The following is an 18,636-nucleotide window of genomic DNA, read 5'->3' as shown; positions in this document are numbered from 1 at the left end:
CGCTTTCGCATTGGGGGCATTTGGTAGACATTTAAAAAATTAACCAGAGATCTGATCTCTGGTTAATTTTATAAACGCTAATTGCTACCATGAACTGCCATGTTGTAACAGTAACTTAGGTTACCTTCTCTGCTGTGGCCAATTAGAAACAGTTATAAATAGGTCACTAGAGTATGTAGCCAATGGCTGTGTGGAATACAACTGTGTTGTGTACTTCCATTTCTAACAGGAACTGAAAAACTCACAATTTCAGAATGGAATTACAGGAAACGGGGACAAAATAAATAATAAAAGTATATTGCAGATTTTTTTTATAAATATGATTAATCATTTTATATTACCATCTCAACGTGTTTAATGTCCCTTTAAGAAGAGTTAAGATATATTTAAAGACACTGTTGCATATAAATATACACTTGGGAGAGTTACACACCATTTAATAGCTATTTGCTGCTACTTTTTTTAGGTCACCTGTGTCTTCAGTTATAAACACTTGTTCACTACAATCACACTTTTGGAAGTTTGTTTTTATGCCATTAACAATAATATGGGTTGCTAACTAGTCTTTTTAAGAGTTTGCACAGTTTTGTTATGGAATTAAATTAAGAGTGAGAGACTCAGTATTGAAAACTATAGTTATTTTAAATCTCCAGTAACACCCCCCTTTTTTTTTTTCTTGGTCATAAACCCCCCCCCCACCCAAAAAACAAAACAAAAAAACAACAACCCACAATTATCAAGTTACTGTTTACTGTTTTTTTTTAAACAAATAATGCCAACCCAACAACAAACAAGAAAATACTTCAGTTACTAATTTTAAACTAAAGCATGAATAATCAGTTTATTTCCTGGCGGTATGGGAGAACAGTACATTTAACAGATTTTTTTATTTTATTTTTAAATAAACAGAACCTGTAGTAGAGATCTCAGATTGGAATGTACTGTATAATTGGATTCCCTTAATATGTTACCAATATATTCTTATATTTAAAAATTTAAAGGGTCATTGTGCACTACATATTTCTTTGCATAAATGTTTTGTAGATTATCCATAAATATAGCCCATCTGGGAGTGTTTTTGTAATGTATAGTTTTGCTTATTTTTTTAAAAAAAAAACATTGTGCTGATAACTCCAAACCAAGTTATCAGATGTACACTTGATGTTTACAAAATCCTGTTTTTTCCTGTTTATCTAACAGATATTTTCATATGCAGGGGAGAGGGAAGTGTCTGGTCTTCCTGCTTTCTCAGCCCCTTTCAGTGTGGGGGTGCGGGTCTCTCTCTCATATATATATATTGAATTTAATTGTAGGGGCAGGGAGAGGGTTTAGTCCTGTGTTATAATCTATCCACAAATAGTTAAAATTATTTACCTTATTCAAAGGATTATTGGTGCAGACCCTCAAAATAACTTTTAACCTTTAAAAGAGAGAGATAAATGAAAGAGGTATGATTAAACCTCTTTCCTAAAGTAAGGGAAATCAGCAGTCTTAGCATTAAACCATAAGTTCTTTTATTGTTCATATACATGCATCTCCCAGACACAGGTAAATTCCCATGTGAAATTGGAACCAATATATCTATACATATAAGTACATCACGTGCTTATTGAAACCATTTACTTAAACACTTTACACAGAAGTGCAATACTAAACATGTCCCTTTAAGACCTTGTAGCATATTGAAACATATCGTCTATTGATCATACCTCAGTTTTTAAGCAAGGTTAGTTCATCATCCAAAAAAATAGCATATATAAAGTATATTGGGATTGTCCATCCTGTGTGGTTTAACAAAACATAGCAGTTATATTCAAACTGTATTGAGACAATTTCATAGCTCCATTAAAAGGGACATGAAACCCCAATTTTTTATTTCATGATTCAAAAATAGAATACAATTTTTAACAACTTTCTAATTAACTTCTATTATCTAATTTGTTTCATTCTCTTGGTATCATTTGTTGAAGGAGCAGCAATGCACTTATAGTTTCTAACTGAACACATGGGTGAGCCAATCACAATCAATATATATATATGCAGGCACCAATCAACAACTAGAGCCTAGGTTCTCTGCTGCTCCTGAGCTTGCCTAGCTAAAACTTTCAGCAAAGTATAACAAGAGAAGGAAGCAAATTAAATAATAGACGTAAATTGGAAAGTTGTTTAAAATTGTATTCTCTATCTGAATCATGGAAAAAAATTGGGGTTTCATGTCCCTTTAAATGCTTTATCATTAATTAATCAGAGCTGTTTAACACACTGACATGTTGTTTCTATTGGGCTGTTACAAACTTTGCTTGCAGGCTTACAAAGTGCAACCAGTGACCGCAGTACACAACTGCTCTTAAGGTCAAGCTGCACCTGCTAACCTTCCTCCTCTTACCGGATCCGTAGAAATAGTTAGCGGTTACTCAGATCATCAGTAGCTTAGATCTCCAAAAAGCTCTGCTCTTATGATAAACAGTCTCCCTGCTTCTCTTACATGCTTCCTCGGCTCCTAAATAGGATGATGCTGTGTTTCAAAGTGCCATTAGAATAGTATATAAGGTCTCAGTCAACCAACGCCATGTACGTTTCACCCCTTTGAAATCATCAAGCTGGGGCCTCATCAGGGCTGTATCGCTAGATACCTGTGTGCCTTACTTTAGCAACTTAAGCCCAACCAGCAGGCATCATTTTTTCTCTCTCTTAAAGGGATAGTCTAGTATAAATTAAACTTTCATTATTCAGATAGGACTTTTAATTTTAATTGACTTTCCAATTTACTTTTAGCATCAAATTTGCTTTTTTCTCTTGGTATTCTTAGTTTAAACTAAACATAGGTAGGCTCATATGCTAATTTCTAAGCCTTTGAGGGCTGCCTCTTATCACATGCTTTTTAAATCTCTTTTCAACACAAAGAGACAGAAAGTACACGTGGGCCATATAGATAACACTGTGTTCAGGCACAGGGGGTTATTTAAGATCTAGCACAAACTAATGCTAAATTTTTTTTTAAACAAATTTTTTATTGAAGTCATAAGTCAAAATTACATACAAGGTCCGTCCAGAGACCAGAATAATACACAAGTAAAGTATGCATTAGAAGAACAAAAGCATTACATGACAAAACATACAGCTGTAATGAAAGGAGATTGAACTAAGTGAATATTAAGGCTGTTTTAACAACTTCGGGGTCTGCATGTAAGATTATATCTGTCTGCTAATTGGTATTGGAGACCACCAAAGGGGGAATAAACGAAAAAGAAAATAAGGCCTCTAGAAAGGTTCCTCTAAAGTTTGGTAGACTGGACTGGACGGAAGAAAGGGGACTTCAATTTTTATGTTAAGTCGAAGACCAGATGAAACAAATGGAAACTAATGAAAATGCTCCCCCCAATGTCAGAGGGGTTACTCTTGGACCTAAGTAATCTAGTGAGGGTAAAATACTGGGTGGAAGCTTATAAATTGGTCATTCTCAGGTTAAAGTATAGAGAGGGGAAAAAGGATGCAGCGGGCAAGAGCCGCTCGTATTAGAAAAAAGGGAGAGGGGAGGGGGGAGCGGGCCATCTGGGGTAACTAATGCTAAATTTAAGACAACAGATAGTAAACAGTCACAGTCATGTGATCAGGGGGCTGGAAGAAGGTTCCTAGATACAAGGTAATCAGAGAGGTAAAAAGTATATTAATATAACCGTATTGGTTATGCAAAACTGGGGAATGGGTAATAAAGGGATTACCTATCTTTTAAAACAATAACAATTCTATGGTAGACTGTCCCTTTAAAGGGACATTTACTAACAATATATTTACATTTAAACATTAGGTAGCAAATACTAGCCTAATCCCACTTGGTTCTGAAAAGCATATGTACATACCCCACTTTTCATCATATCAATATAATTCAATACATTACAGTTATATACAACTAGGTTTTTTGTTGTTTATTTTAGAAATAGATTTTTAACATTTTTCTGAATAGGTCAATATGTGGACTTTATATTACGCCCCTTTTTGTCCACCCTCCCCTCTTACATCAAGGACACCACAGATTTGCTAATAAAATTAGATGGAAGAAGAATTTCAGATAGTACCATTCTAGCATCCCTAGATGTTGAAAGTCTATATTCCTCGATTCCCCACGAGGTAGGCATTGAAACGATGTATATGAGGCACATAGCAGCCCCTTTGATCAGCATGTTTTGTTGTGGGTCAGATATGTTGACAATTTCCTGGTACTCTGGGATGGTCCAGAAGAAGTTCTAAGGAAGTCTGTCTCTGACCTCAACAATAACAAAATAAATATTTTTTGACTTTAGAAACAAGCCTAACAGATTTGTCATTTTTGGATATAAGAATCAGGAAGGAGGGAGGAGTGATTATGACTGAAAACTATAGAAAACAAACAACAACAAATAGTATTCTGGAGGCCTCAAGTTCACATCCACCAGCATTGATAAAAGGCATTCCTGTAGGCCAGTTCCTAAGACTTAGGATAAACTGTTCATCTACTGCAAAATTTGATAAGCATGCAATAAGTATGAAAGACAGGTTTCATACAAGCGGTTATTTAAAATAATGTGTAAATAAAGCTCTGATTAGAGCAAGAAACACAAGCAGAGATGACCTGCTGTATAACAAAAAGGTGAAAGAAGAACAGCATGCAATAAGGGTTATCACTACATACAATAATAAATGGGAAGATCTGAGAGGCATATTAAAAAAGAATCGGCACATATTACAGTTAGATGAAAAGGTTGGAAAAATAGTGGGAGACTATCCCCTATTAACAGCACGGAAAGCCCCTAGTCTAAAAGATAGGCTTGTAAGAAGCAGGTTCACGAGAAGCCCCTCAATGTGAGATTGACTTAGAAAAGACAGAGGAGTCAAAGGAAGCCACCCCTATGGTAAATGTGTGTACTGTCCCTTTATGGAAAGGAGTAAAACATTCCAGGGCAATGGACAAAAAGTTTTTGATATAAGATTCTTTATGAATTGTGATTCAACAGGGGTGGTTTATTGGGGTGGTTTATTTGCTGCACTGCTCCTGTTCCAGATTCTATGTTGGAAAAACGAAAAGGCTTATTTCTGAAGGACAGAATACAGGAACATGGAGATGATCTAACAAATAAAAAGGATACAAATGTTGCAAAACACTTTGCCTCTTTTCATAACAGTGAAACAACGAGCCTAAAGTTTGTGGCCATTAATAAAGGTGATCCCCATGGCAGGGGAGGTAATATTGATAACATTCTGTTACAAAAAGAGGCAAGGTGGATTTATAGGTTAAGAACAAGATGCCCTGAATGATAAAATGGACTTTTCCAGTTTTGTATAACGATTCAGAAAAAATCTATTTCTAAAATAAATGTAAACAAAAAACCTAGTTGTATATAACTATGTAATAAGGTCAAATTACTATTAATATATTGATATGATGAAAAGTGGGGTATGTACATATGCCTTTCAGAACCAAGTAGGATTACGCTAGTAATTGCTACTTAGGGGCCTATTTAAGAATGTGCGAGTGGACATGATCCAATATTGCAAATCATGTCCGCTGCACATCGAAAAATGCTGACAGCATACGCTCTCTGAATTTATCATTGCACCAGCAGTTCTTGTTAACTGCTGGTGCAATGCCGCCCCCTGCTGATTTACGCCCAATTGGACGCTAGCAGGGGATGTCAATCAACCCGATCATATTCGGGCTGATTTCCGGCGATGTCTTTCCACCGCCTCAGAGCAGACGGACAGGTTATGAAGCAGCGCTGCTTCATAAACTGTGTTTCTGGCAAGCCATACACAGCTTGATAAATAGGCTCCATAATGTTTAAATGTGCAAATTAGTGATGTCGCGATCATAAAAATTTGGGTTCTGCGAACGGCGAACTCAAACTTCCGCAAAAGTTTGCGAACTGGTGAACTGCCATAGACTTCAATGGGCAGGCAAATTTTAAAACCCATAGGGACTCTTTCTGGCCACAATAGTGATGGAAAAGTTGCTTCAAGGGGACTAACACCTGGACTGTGGCGTGCCGGAGGGGGATCCATGGCAAAACTCACATGGAAAATTACATAGTTGATGCAGAGTCTGGTTTTAATCCATAAAGGGCATAAATCACCTAACATTCCTAAATTGTTTGGAATAACGTGCTTTAAAACATCAGGTATGATGTTGTATCGATAAGGTAGTGTAAGGGTTACGCCCGCTTCACAGTGACAGACCAAACTCCCGCAGCGGGTACAACATCATCATCATCACACCGTACGTCCATGTATGTAATGCTGCCTGACTGAGACATATCCCTATTATCTACATCCTCTGGAAATAATGGTTGCGCATCACTCATTTCTTCCAACTGATGTGTAAATAACTCCTCTGACAGATCAAGTGAAGCGGCTGTGGTGCTAGTGTTGGTGGTGGCGGCAGGCGGGCGAGTGGTAACTTGAGAGGTGCCCGAAGCTAAGCTGGAAGAGGATGGTGCGTCAAGGTTCCGAGCGGAAGCTATAGAAGATTGGGTGTCCTGTGTTAGCCAGTCAACTATGTCCTCAGAACTTTTCGAGTTTAGGGTACGTGGCCTCTGAACACTGGGCATTATTCTAGGCCCAAAGGGAATCACAGCACCACAACCACGACGGCCCCTGCGGGGTGTCCTGCCTCTGCCTGTTATTTTTTTTTCAATTAGTGGTACTATGCGTGGAAGTTACTGTGACAACAGATATGAGTGGCACTGTGCACTGGCAGAAGTTGGCAGAGTAGACGCTGTAGGCCTGACACACACGCTTGCAGACAGCTAACTGCTATTCAATCTATTACAGTCAAAAAATTTTTTATTTTTTTTAATATACACTACTGTTACACCAGATATGAGTTGCACTGGTTTGACACTGTGCCCTGACAGGCCCTGAAAAATCTGTTACACATCTACAACCACCAAAAAACAACCATGCTAAATAGTTTCTAAATGTTGTCCTGAGTTTAGAAATACCCAATGTTAACATGTTCTTTGCTTTTTTTGCAAGTTATAGGGAAATAAATACAAGAAGCACTTTGCTATTTCAAAACCACTTTTTTCAAAATGAGCGCTAGTTACATTGGAACCCTGATATCTGTCAGGAATACCTGAATATCCCTTGACATGTATATATTTTTTTTTAGAAGACATCCCAAAAGTATTGATCTAGGCCCATTTTGGTATATTTCATGCCACCATTTCACCGCCAAATGCGATCAAATAAAAAAAAAAATTGTTCACTTTTTCACAAACTTTAGGTTTCTCACAGAAATTATTTACAAACAACTTATGCAATTATGGCATAAATGGTTGTAAATGCTTCTCTGGGATCCCCTTTGTTCAGAAATAGCAGACTTATATGGCTTTGGCGTTGCTTTTTGGTTATTAGAAGGCTGCTAAATGCCACTGCGCACCAAACGTGTTTTATGCCCAGCAGTGAAGGGGTTAATTAGGGAGCATGTAGAGTTAATTTTAGCTTAAGTGTAGTGTAGTAGACAACCCAAAGTATTGATCTAGGCCCATTTTGGTATATTTCATGCCACCATTTCACCGCCAAATGCGATCAAATTAAAAAAAACACGTTAAATTTTTCACAATTTTAGGTTTCTCACTGAAATCATTTACAAACAGCTTGTGAAACTATGGCACAAATGGTTGTAAATGCTTCTCTGGGATCCCCTTTGTTCAGAAATAGCAGACATATATGACTTTGGCGTTGCTTTCTGGTAATTAGAATGCCGCTAAATGCTGCTGCGCATCACACGTGTATTATGGTTAGCAGTGAAGGGGTTAATTAGGTAGCTTGTAGGGAGCTTGCAGGGTTAATTTTAGCTTTAGTGTAGAGATCAGCCTCCCACCTGACACATCAGACCCCCTGATCCCTCCCAAACAGCTTCCTTCCCTCCCCCACCCCACAACTGTCCCTGCCATCTTAAGTACTGGCAGAAAGTCTGCCAGTACTAAAATAAAAGTTTTTTTTTAAAAAAAACAATTTATGCTTACCTGATAAATTTATTTCTCTTGTAGTGTATCCAGTCCACGGATCATCCATTACTTATGGAATATATTCTCCTTCCCAACAGGAAGTTGCAAGAGTCCACCCACAGCAAAGCTGCTATATAGCTCCTCCCCTAACTGCCATATTCAGTCATTCGACCGAAAACATGCAGAGAAAGGAAAAACCATAGGGTGCAGTGGTGACTGTAGTTCAAATGAAAAAATTACCTGCCTTAAAGTGACAGGGCGGGCCGTGGACTGGATACACTACAAGAGAAATAAATTTATCAGGTAAGCATAAATTATGTTTTCTCTTGTTAAGTGTATCCAGTCCACGGATCATCCATTACTTATGGAATACCAATACCAAAGCTAAAGTACACGGATGATGGGAGGGACAAGGCAGGTACTTAAACGGAAGTTACCACTGCCTGTAAAAAACCCTTTCTCCCAAAAATAGCCTCCGAAGAAGCAAGGTATCAAATTTGTTAAATTTGAAAAAGTATGAAGCGCAGACCAAGACTCCGTCTTGTAAATCTGTTCAACAGAAGCCACATTTAAAAAAGGCCCAAGTGAAAACCACAGCTCTAGTAGAATGAGCTGCAATCCCTTCAGGAGGCTGCTGTCCAGCAGTCTCATAAGCTAAATGAATTATGCTTTTTAACCAAAAAGACAGAGAGGCTGCTGAAGTCTTTTGACCTCTCCTCTGTCCAGAATAGACAACAAACAAGGTGAACGTTTGATGAAAACTGTAGTATCTTGTAAGTAAAACTTTAAAGCACAAACCACGCCCAATATTGTGTAATAGACGTTCCTTCTTTGAGGAAGGATTAGGATACAAGCATGGAACAACTATCTCTTGAGTGATGTTCTTGTTAGATACCACCTTAGGAAAAAACCCAGGTTGGTACGCAGGACTACCTTATCCGTACGAAGGACCAGATAAGGAGAATCACATTGTAACACAGATAACTTGGAGACTCTACGAGTCGAGGAAATAGCTACCCAAAAGGAACTTTCCAAGATAAAGATTGATATCTATGGAACAAAAAAGGTTCAAACGGAACTTCTTGAAGAGCCTTAAGAACCAGGTTTAAGCTCCATGGTGGAGCAACAGTTTTAAACACAGGCTTGGATCTAACCAAAGCCTGACCAAATGCCTGAACGTCTAGAATACCTGCCAGACGCTGGTGCAAAAAAATAGACAGAGTAAAAATCTGTCCCTTTTAAGGAATTAGCTGATAACCCTTTTCTCAAAAACATCTTGGAGAAAATATAATATCCTGGGAATCCAGGCTTTACTCCATGAGTAACCCTTGGATTCATAACAATCAGATATTTACACCATATCTATGTTCAATTTTCCTAGAGACAGGCTTTCATGTCTGTATTAAGGTATCAATGACTGACTCGGAGAAGCCATGCTTTGATAACATCAAGCGTTCAGTCTCCAGGCAGTCCATCTCAGCTTGATTTTATTTAGATGGTTGAAAGGACCCTGAGGTAGAGGGACCTGTCTCAGAAGCAGAGACCGTGATGGAAAGGATGACATGTCCACCAGATCTGCATACCAGGTCCTGCGTGGCTACGCAGGCGCCGTCAAAAACACCAAAGCCCTCTCCTGTTTGGTCTTGAGCCACCGAAGGAAATCCCACTCTCCCGGAAGAAAAGTCTGACGACTTAGAAAATCCACCTCCCAGTTCTCAACACTTGGGATATGGATAGCTGATAGACAAGAGTGAGTCTCTGTCCAGTGAATTATTGTAAGACTTCTAACATCACTAGGGAACTTCTGTTCCCCCTTGATGGCTGATGTAAGCCACAGTCGTGTATATTGTCCGACTGATTATGATGTACCTCAGAGTTGCTAACTGAGGCCAAGTCTGAAGAGCATGGAATATCACTCCCAGAATATTTATTAGAAGGAGGGTCTCCTCCTAAGTCCACTATCCCTGAGCCTTCAGGGAGTTCCAGACTGCATCCCAACCTAAAAGGCTGGCATCCATTGTAACAATTGTCCCATCTGACCTGCGGAAGGTCATACCCTTGGACAGATGGACCCGACATAGTCACCAGAGAAGAGAATCTCTGGTCTCTTGGTCCAGGTTCAACAGGGGGACAAATCTGTGTAATCCCCGTTCCTCTGACTGAGCATGCATAGTTGCAGCGGTCTGAAATGTAGACGTGCAAACGGTACTATGTCCCTTGCCGCTACCTATTAAGCCGATTTCATTCATGTACTGAGCCACCGAAGGGCGCGGATGGGATGAAAAACACGGCAGAAATTTAGAAACTTTGACAACCTGGACTCCGTCAGGTAAATTTTCATTTCTACAGAATCTATCAGAGTCCCTAGGAGGGAAACCCTTGAGAACTCTTTCCTTGTTCACTTTCCACCCATGTGATCTCAGAAATGCCAGTACTACGTCCGTGTGCCACTTCTATGCCCCGCGGCCTAAGGACCGCCAAAGCGACCCCAGAACCTCCATAAAGATTCTTGGGGCTGTAGATATCCCAAAGGAAAGAGCTACAAACTGGTAATGCCTGTCTAGAAAGGCAAACCTGAAAAACGAAGGTGATCTTTATGCATCACAATGTGAGGATAAGCATCCTTCAAATCCATTGTAGTCCTCTATTGACTCTCCTGGATCATAGTTAAGATGGTACGAATAGTTTCCATCTTAAATGACGGAATTCTGAGGAATTTGTTTAAGATCTTTAGATCCAAAATAGGTCTGAAGGTTCCCTCACCTTGGGAACCACAAACAGATTTGAGTAAAAACTCTGTCCCTGTTCCTCTCTTGGAACTGGATGGATCTCGTACACAATGTAAGAATGCCTCCTTCTTTATCTGGTTTGCAGATAATTGTGAAAGGCGAAATCTCCCCTTTTTTGGGGGGGGGGAATCTTTGAAATCCAGAAGATATCTCTGGGATATAAATTCCAATGCCTAGGGATACTGGGCATCTCTTGCCCACGCCCGGGCGAAGAATGAAAGTCTGCCCCCTATAGGATCCGTTACCGGATAGGGGTCCGTTCCTTCATGCTGCCTTAGAGGCAGCAGCAGGCTCCTTGTCCTGCTTATCTTTGTTCCAGGTCCAATTGTCTCCAGACCGCCTTGGACTGAGCAAAAATTCCCTCTTGTTTTGCCTTAGAGGAAGTGGATGCCACACCTGCCCTGAAGTTTTAAAAGGCACGAAAATTAGACCTTTTTTGGCCCTCGATTCCAATCCTGAGGAAGGGCATGACCTTTTCCTCCAGTGATATAAGCAATAATCTCCTTCACACCAGGCCCGAATAGGGTCTGCCCCTTGAAGGGAAGTTAAGTAGCTTATTTATTAAAGTCACGACAGCTGACCATGATATAAGCCATAGCGCTCTGCGCGCCAGTATAGTAAAAAACAGAATTCTTAGCCGTTAGTCTAGTCAAATGAACAAAGGCATCAGAAAACCAAGCAATTGGCTAGCATAAGCTTGTCAAATATATTCATCCAATGGAGTCGCTAACTGTAAAGCCTCATCAAGAGACTCAACCCAGAACGCCGCAGCAGCAGTGACAGAAGCAATGTATGCAAGGGGCTGCAGGATAAAACCCTGTTGAATAAACATTTTTTATCCATTGGATCTAAAAAGCACAACTGTCCTCGCCAGAGGTAGTGGTACGCTTAGCTAGAGTAGAAACTCTTCTCTCCACCTTAGGAACTGTCTGCCAGAAGTCCCGTGTGGTGGTAACTATTAGAAAACATTCTTCTAAAAAATAGGAGGGGAAGAGAACGGCACACCTGGTCTATCCCATTCCTTATTAAAAAAAAAATTTTTTAGTAAAGCTCTTTAGGTATTGGAAAAACATCAGTACACACCGGCACTGCATATTATTTATCCAGTCTACACAATTTCTCTGGCCCTGCGATTGTACACATTCATTCAGAGCAGCCAAAGCCTCCCTGAGCAACAAGTGGAGGTTCTCAAGCATAAATTTTAAATGTAGAAATATCAGAATCAGGTTAAATCATCTTCCCTGAGTCAAAAAAATCACCCACAGACTAAGCATATTGTGAGGTAGTATCATACATGGTTCTTAAGCGTCTGTATGCTCTGTATCTACCCCCAGAGCTATCTGTTTTCCTTTAATTTCAGGTAGTCTGACTAATACTGCTGCCAGAGTATTATTCACCACCTTTGCCATGTCTTGTAAAATAAACGCTATGGACGCCCTTGATGTACTTGGCGCCATTTGAGCGTGAGTCCCTGAAGCGGGAGTCGAAGGGTCTGACACATGGGGAGAGTTAATCGGCATAACTTTCCCCTCGACAGAATCCCCTGGTAAAATAAACGCTATGGGTGCCCTTAATGTACTTGGCGCCATTTGAGCGCGAGTCCCTAAAGCGGGAGTCAAAAGGTCTGACACGTGGGGAGAGTTAGTCGGCATAACTATCCTCTGGTGATAATGTTTTTAAAGACAAAAAATGATCTTTATTGTTTAACATGAAATCAGTACATCTGGTACACATTCTAAGATGGGGTTCCACCATGGCTTTAAAACATAATGAACACAGAGCTTCCTCTATGTCAGACATGTTAGAACAGACTAATAATGAGACTAATAAGCTTGGAAAACAATTTAAATCAAGTTAACAAGCAAATATATAAAACGTTACTGTGCCTTTAAGAGAAACAAATTTTGTCAAAATTTGAAAAACAGTGAAAAAAGGCAGTAAAACAAACGAAATTTTTACAGTACATGTAATAAGGTAACAGAGCATTGCACCCACTTGCAAATGGATGATTAACCCCTTAATGCAAAAAATAGATAAAAAAAAAAAAAAAACGACAGACGTTTTTAAAAACAGACACAACAAAACTGCCACAGCAGAGCTGTGGATTACCTTCCCTATAAACGATTTTGGAAGTCTTTTTAGCCCTTTAGAAATGTCCTGTAGTATTCATGGGACTGCTGAGGGAATCTGGATAATTCATTTTGTAATTTTAACTGCGCAAAAAAGCGCTAAATTAGGCCCCTCCCACTCATATTACAACAGTGGGAAGCTTCAGTTAACTGTTTCTATGCAAAATTTAAGCCAGCCATGTGGAAAAAACTTAGGCCCCAATAAGTTTTATCACCAAACATATGTTAAAAACGATTAAACATGCCAGCAAACGTTTTAAAACACATTTTTACAAGAGTATGTATCTCTATTAATAAGCCTGATACCAGTCGCTTTTACTGCATTTAAGGCTATACCAACATTACAGTGTTATCACCAATGTACGTTAAAAAACTATTAAACATGCCAGCAAACGTTTTAAAACACATTTTTATAAGAGTATGTATCTCTATTAATAAGCCTGATACCAGTCGCTATCGCTGCATTTAAGGCTTTACTTACATTACTTCGGTATCAGCAGTATTTTCTTAGTCAATTCCATTCCTAGAAAAATATTTTACTGCACATACCTTATCTGCAGGAAAACCTGCACGCCATTCCCCCTCTGAAGTACCTCACTCCTCAGAATGTGTGAGAACAGCAAATGGATCTCAGTTACGTCTGCTAAGATCATAGAAAAACGCAGGCAGATTCTTCTTCCAAATACTGCCTGAGAAAAAACAGCACACTCCGGTGCCATTTAAAAATAACAAACTTTTGATTGAAGAATAAACTAAGTATAAATCACCACAGACTCTCACGACCTCCTATCTATGTTGACGCTTGCAAGAGAATGACTGAATATGGCAGTTAGGGGAGGAGCTATATAGCAGCTTTGCTGTGGGTGGACTCTTGCAACTTCCTGTTGGGAAGGAGAATATATTCCATAAGTAATGGATGATCCGTGGACTGGATACACTTAACAAGAGAAAATAGTTTTTTTTTTTAGCATATTTACATATGCTGTGGTGTAGCATCCCCCCCTTAGCCCCTAAACTCCCTGATCTGCCATATTGGCGGCCATCTTGGGTACTGGCAGCTGTCTGCTATTATTTCACAGTCAAAAAAAGTGTTGCTTTTTTTAAATGTACACTACTGTTACACCAGATATGAGTGGTGGCACTGGGCAAGTGGGCACAGTATACGCTGTGAGCCTGACACACGCTGGCAGGCAGGCAACTGCAATTAGATTACACAGGGGAAAAAAAGCAGACTGATGTTCTAGCCCTAAAAAGGGCTTTTTGGGGTGCTGTCCTTACAGCAGAGATCAGATGAGTCCTTCAGGACTGTAGTGGACACTGAATACACTAGCCTAGCTATCGATTTCCCTATTAAATCAGCAGCAGCTACACTGTCCCTCCTCTCACTAAGAATGCAGCTTCCAAATGAATCTAAAATGGATGCTGTCCAGGAGGTGGGAGGGTCTGAGAGGGAGTGTCTGCCGCTGATTGGCTGTAATGTGTCTGCTGACTGTGAGGTACAGGGTCAAAGTTTACTCAATGATGACGAATAGGGGGCGGATCGAACTATTCGCCGCCGAACTATTCGCAACATCACTAGTGTAAATATATTGTTACTAAAAGTCCCTTTAAAAGTGATGCCTGAGGGTTGGGCTTAAGTTGTTTAAAGTAAGGCACACAGGTGTCTAGCAATACAGCCCTGATAAGGCCCCCGCTTGAAGATTTCAAAGGGGTGAAATGCACATGGCTTTGGTTTGCTGAGACCTTATATACTATTCTAGTGGCACAGCATCATCCTATTTAGGAGCCGAGGAAGCATGTGTGAGAAGCAGGGAGACTGTTTATCATGAGAGCGGAGCTTTTTGGAGATCTAAGCTACTGATGATCTGAGTAACCGCTAACTATTTCTACGGATCCGGTAAGAGGAGGAAGGTTAGCAGGTGCAGCTTGACCTTAAGAGCATATGGATTAAGTATATAGAGGCACTGGTCTTGAATCTCGTATATATTATGGTGCACACTGAAGAAAGAAACTTGACTTGTGATTTGCAGGAGTTAACAACAAAATAATGTGCAGTATACTCACTCCGAAAATTTCAGAGTTCAGCTTCTTCATAAGGATCTATATCCTGATTTTCCCATAATGTGCTTTATTATCTGTAGACAATGGAAATTACACTGCAGATGATTGCATCTTTAAATTGATATAAAGTGCAGTATACTCACTCTGAGTAATTCGGAATCCGGCTCCTCAAAAGTGGTTGGTAACTTTAGAATACTTCCAAGAAAGGCAGCAAAAATACTTGTTATAACAAACAAATATTTATTAAAACATATTAAAAGGCTCTTTTTTAGCTTAGCTCTACGCGTTTCAACGACTAAATCGTCTTTTTCAAGAGCAGTAAAAAACAATTTGTTAAAACACAAAGGATGGACAATCCCAATGTACTTTGTATATGTTATTTTTTTGGATGATGAACTAACCTTGCTTAACCTTGAGGTTAACAATACGATATGAGCAATGAACGATATGTGTCTATTTAAATATGCTATAAGGTCTTAAAGGGACATGTTTAGTATTGCACTTATGTGTTTAAGTAAATGGTTTCAATAAGCACGTAGCTCTACTTATATTTATAGATATATTGGTTCCAATTTCCCATGGTAATTTACCTGTGTCTGGGAGATGCATGTATATGAATAATAAAAGAACTTATGGTTTAATCATACCTTTTTCATTTAGCTCTCATTTTTAAAAGGTTAAATATATATATATACACATACACATACATACACACACACACATACACACACTATATATATAGTAGATAGATAGGTGCACTCCCACTAACCAGCTTCATATGCCAGGGTGCTAAGAATAATTGATAGAGCTGAAGAACGAAGCACTATCTGGTCTTATCAAGTGTACAACACAATTTTATTTAAAGTGACGTTTCGGGGTGTTCCTTGCAGAGGAAAAGTACTACATAAATCCCAATATTATTATGGTTATCTAAAAGTAGCACTCTAGGTGACATAGCTTTTGTAATCATATACATGTATAACTGTTGTTGTGAATTTGTTTAGCTATGAAAAACATCCAAATTTTGATTCAAAGTGTTTATTTTTTATTTTTGTTTAACTGTTTTATTAAACATGTACAGATTTTATGAATATACAGAGTTAACAAAGTAGACCTTGTTATATACAATTGCATATTCATAACAACTGCGTTTCTGCTTTCTTTTAGAGAAAGGATGGGAAAAGGATAAAAAGTGAATTTAAGTGAAGGTAAACCTTCATGAATGAAAGCCCGTTTATTAAAAATACTATTAAAAACAGGGGCACTTTCATTCATCAAAGTTTACAAAGCAGCCATTTGATTAAAAACTTACCTCTCTCTCTTCTTTGCACAGCCAGAGCAGCTTCCCTCACCCGGAGATCCTCTCTAAACATGTCATCAATGACCAATCCACCTTCCTCCAATCACGGCTTTCCCGCCAGGGTAGTCATTGCCTGAGGCCATGCCGTGATTAGAGGAAGCTGGATTAGTCATTGATGACGCGTGAAGAGAGGATCTCTGGGTGCGGAAGCTGCTCTGGCTGTGAAAAAAACATAATTTATGCTTACCTGATAAATTCCTTTCTTCTGTTGTGTGATCAGTCCACGGGTCATCATTACTTCTGGGATATAACTCCTCCCCAACAGGAAATGCAAGAGGATTCACCCAGCAGAGCTGTACATAGCTCCTCCCCTCTACGTCAGTCCCAGTCATTCGACCAAGAATCAACGAGAAAGGAGTAACCAAGGGTGAAGTGGTGACTGGAGTATAATTTAAAAGATATTTACCTGCCTTAAAACAGGGCGGGCCGTGGACTGATCACACAACAGAAGAAAGGAATTTATCAGGTAAGCATAAATTATGTTTTCTTCTGTTATGTGTGATCAGTCCACGGGTCATCATTACTTCTGGGATACCAATACCAAAGCAAAAGTACACGGATGACGGGAGGGATAGGCAGGCTCATTATACAGAAGGAACCACTGCCTGAAGAACCTTTCTCCCAAAAATAGCCTCCGAAGAAGCAAAAGTGTCAAATTTGTAAAATTTGGAAAAAGTATGAAGCGAAGACCAAGTTGCAGCCTTGCAAATCTGTTCAACAGAGGCCTCATTCTTAAAGGCCCAAGTGGAAGCCACAGCTCTAGTGGAGTGAGCTGTAATTCTTTCAGGAGGCTGCTGTCCAGCAGTCTCATAGGCTAAACGTATTATGCTACGAAGCCAAAAGGAGAGAGAGGTAGCAGAAGCTTTTTGACCTCTCCTCTGTCCAGAATAAACGACAAACAGGGAAGAAGTTTGGCGAAATCTTTAGTTGCCTGCAAGTAGAACTTGAGGGCACGAACTACATCCAGATTGTGTAGAAGACGTTCCTTCTTTGAAGAAGGATTTGGACACAAGGATGGAACAACAATCTCTTGATTGATATTCCTGTTAGTGACTACCTTAGGTAAGAACCCAGGTTTAGTACGCAGAACTACCTTGTCTGAGTGAAAAATCAGATAAGGAGAATCACAATGTAAGGCTGATAACTCAGAGACTCTTCGAGCCGAGGAAATAGCCATTAAAAACAGAACTTTCCAAGATAACAATTTTATATCAATGGAATGAAGGGGTTCAAATGGAACACCCTGTAAAACGTTAAGAACTAAGTTTAAACTCCATGGCGGAGCAACAGCTTTAAACACAGGCTTGATCCTAGCCAAAGCCTGACAAAAAGCCTGGACGTCTGGATTTTCTGACAGACGCCTGTGTAACAAGATGGACAGAGCTGAAATCTGTCCCTTTAATGAACTAGCTGATAAACCCTTTTCTAACCCTTCTTGTAGAAAAGACAATATCCTAGAGATCCTAACCTTACTCCAGGAGTAATGTTTGGATTCGCACCAGTATAGGTATTTACGCCATATTTTATGGTAAATCTTTCTGGTAACAGGCTTCCTAGCCTGTATCAGGGTATCAATAACCGACTCAGAAAAACCACGTTTTGATAAAATCAAACGTTCAATTTCCAAGCAGTCAGCTTCAGAGAAGTTAGATTTTGATGTTTGAATGGACCCTGTATCAGAAGGTCCTGTCTTAGAGGTAGAGACCAAGGCGGACAGGACGACATGTCCACTAGATCTGCATACCAAGTCCTGCGTGGCCATGCAGGCGCTATTAGAATCACTGATGCTCTCTCCTGCTTGATTTTGGCAATCAATCGAGGAAGCAGCGGAAAGGGTGGAAACACATAAGCCATCCCGAAGTTCCAAGGTGCTGTCAAAGCATCTATCAGAACCGCTCCCGGATCCCTGGATCTGGACCCGTAGCGAGGAAGTTTGGCGTTCTGGCGAGACGCCATGAGGTCTATCTCTGGTTTGCCCCAACGTCGAAGTATTTGGGCAAAGACCTCCGGATGAAGTTCCCACTCCCCCGGATGAAAAGTCTGGCGACTCAAGAAATCCGCCTCCCAGTTCTCCACTCCCGAGATGTGGATTGCTGACAGGTGGCAAGAGTGAGACTCTGCCCAGCGAATTATCTTTGATACTTCCACCATTGCTAGGGAGCTTCTTGTCCCTCCCTGATGGTTGATGTAAGCTACAGTCGTGATGTTGTCCGACTGAAACCTGATGAACCCCCGAGTTGTTAATTGGGGCCAAGCTAGAAGGGCATTGAGAACTGCCCTCAATTCCAGAATGTTTATTGGAAGGAGACTCT

At 39.8% G+C, this 18,636-nt stretch overlaps 1 protein-coding gene across 1 annotated transcript in view; it reads right to left on the bottom strand.

The window, feature by feature from the left end:
* TSPAN13 (tetraspanin 13) overlaps positions 1-18,636 on the bottom strand; it is a 107,458-nt gene that overhangs the window by 29,096 nt on the left and 59,726 nt on the right. The gene's annotated exons all lie outside the window — the stretch shown is intronic.

Source organism: Bombina bombina, chromosome 5 (genome assembly GCF_027579735.1).
Source record: "Bombina bombina isolate aBomBom1 chromosome 5, aBomBom1.pri, whole genome shotgun sequence".
NCBI lineage: Eukaryota > Metazoa > Chordata > Amphibia > Anura > Bombinatoridae > Bombina > Bombina bombina.
The sequence above is the reverse complement of the archived record's forward strand: the minus strand, read 5'-3'. Positions and strand labels throughout refer to the sequence as shown.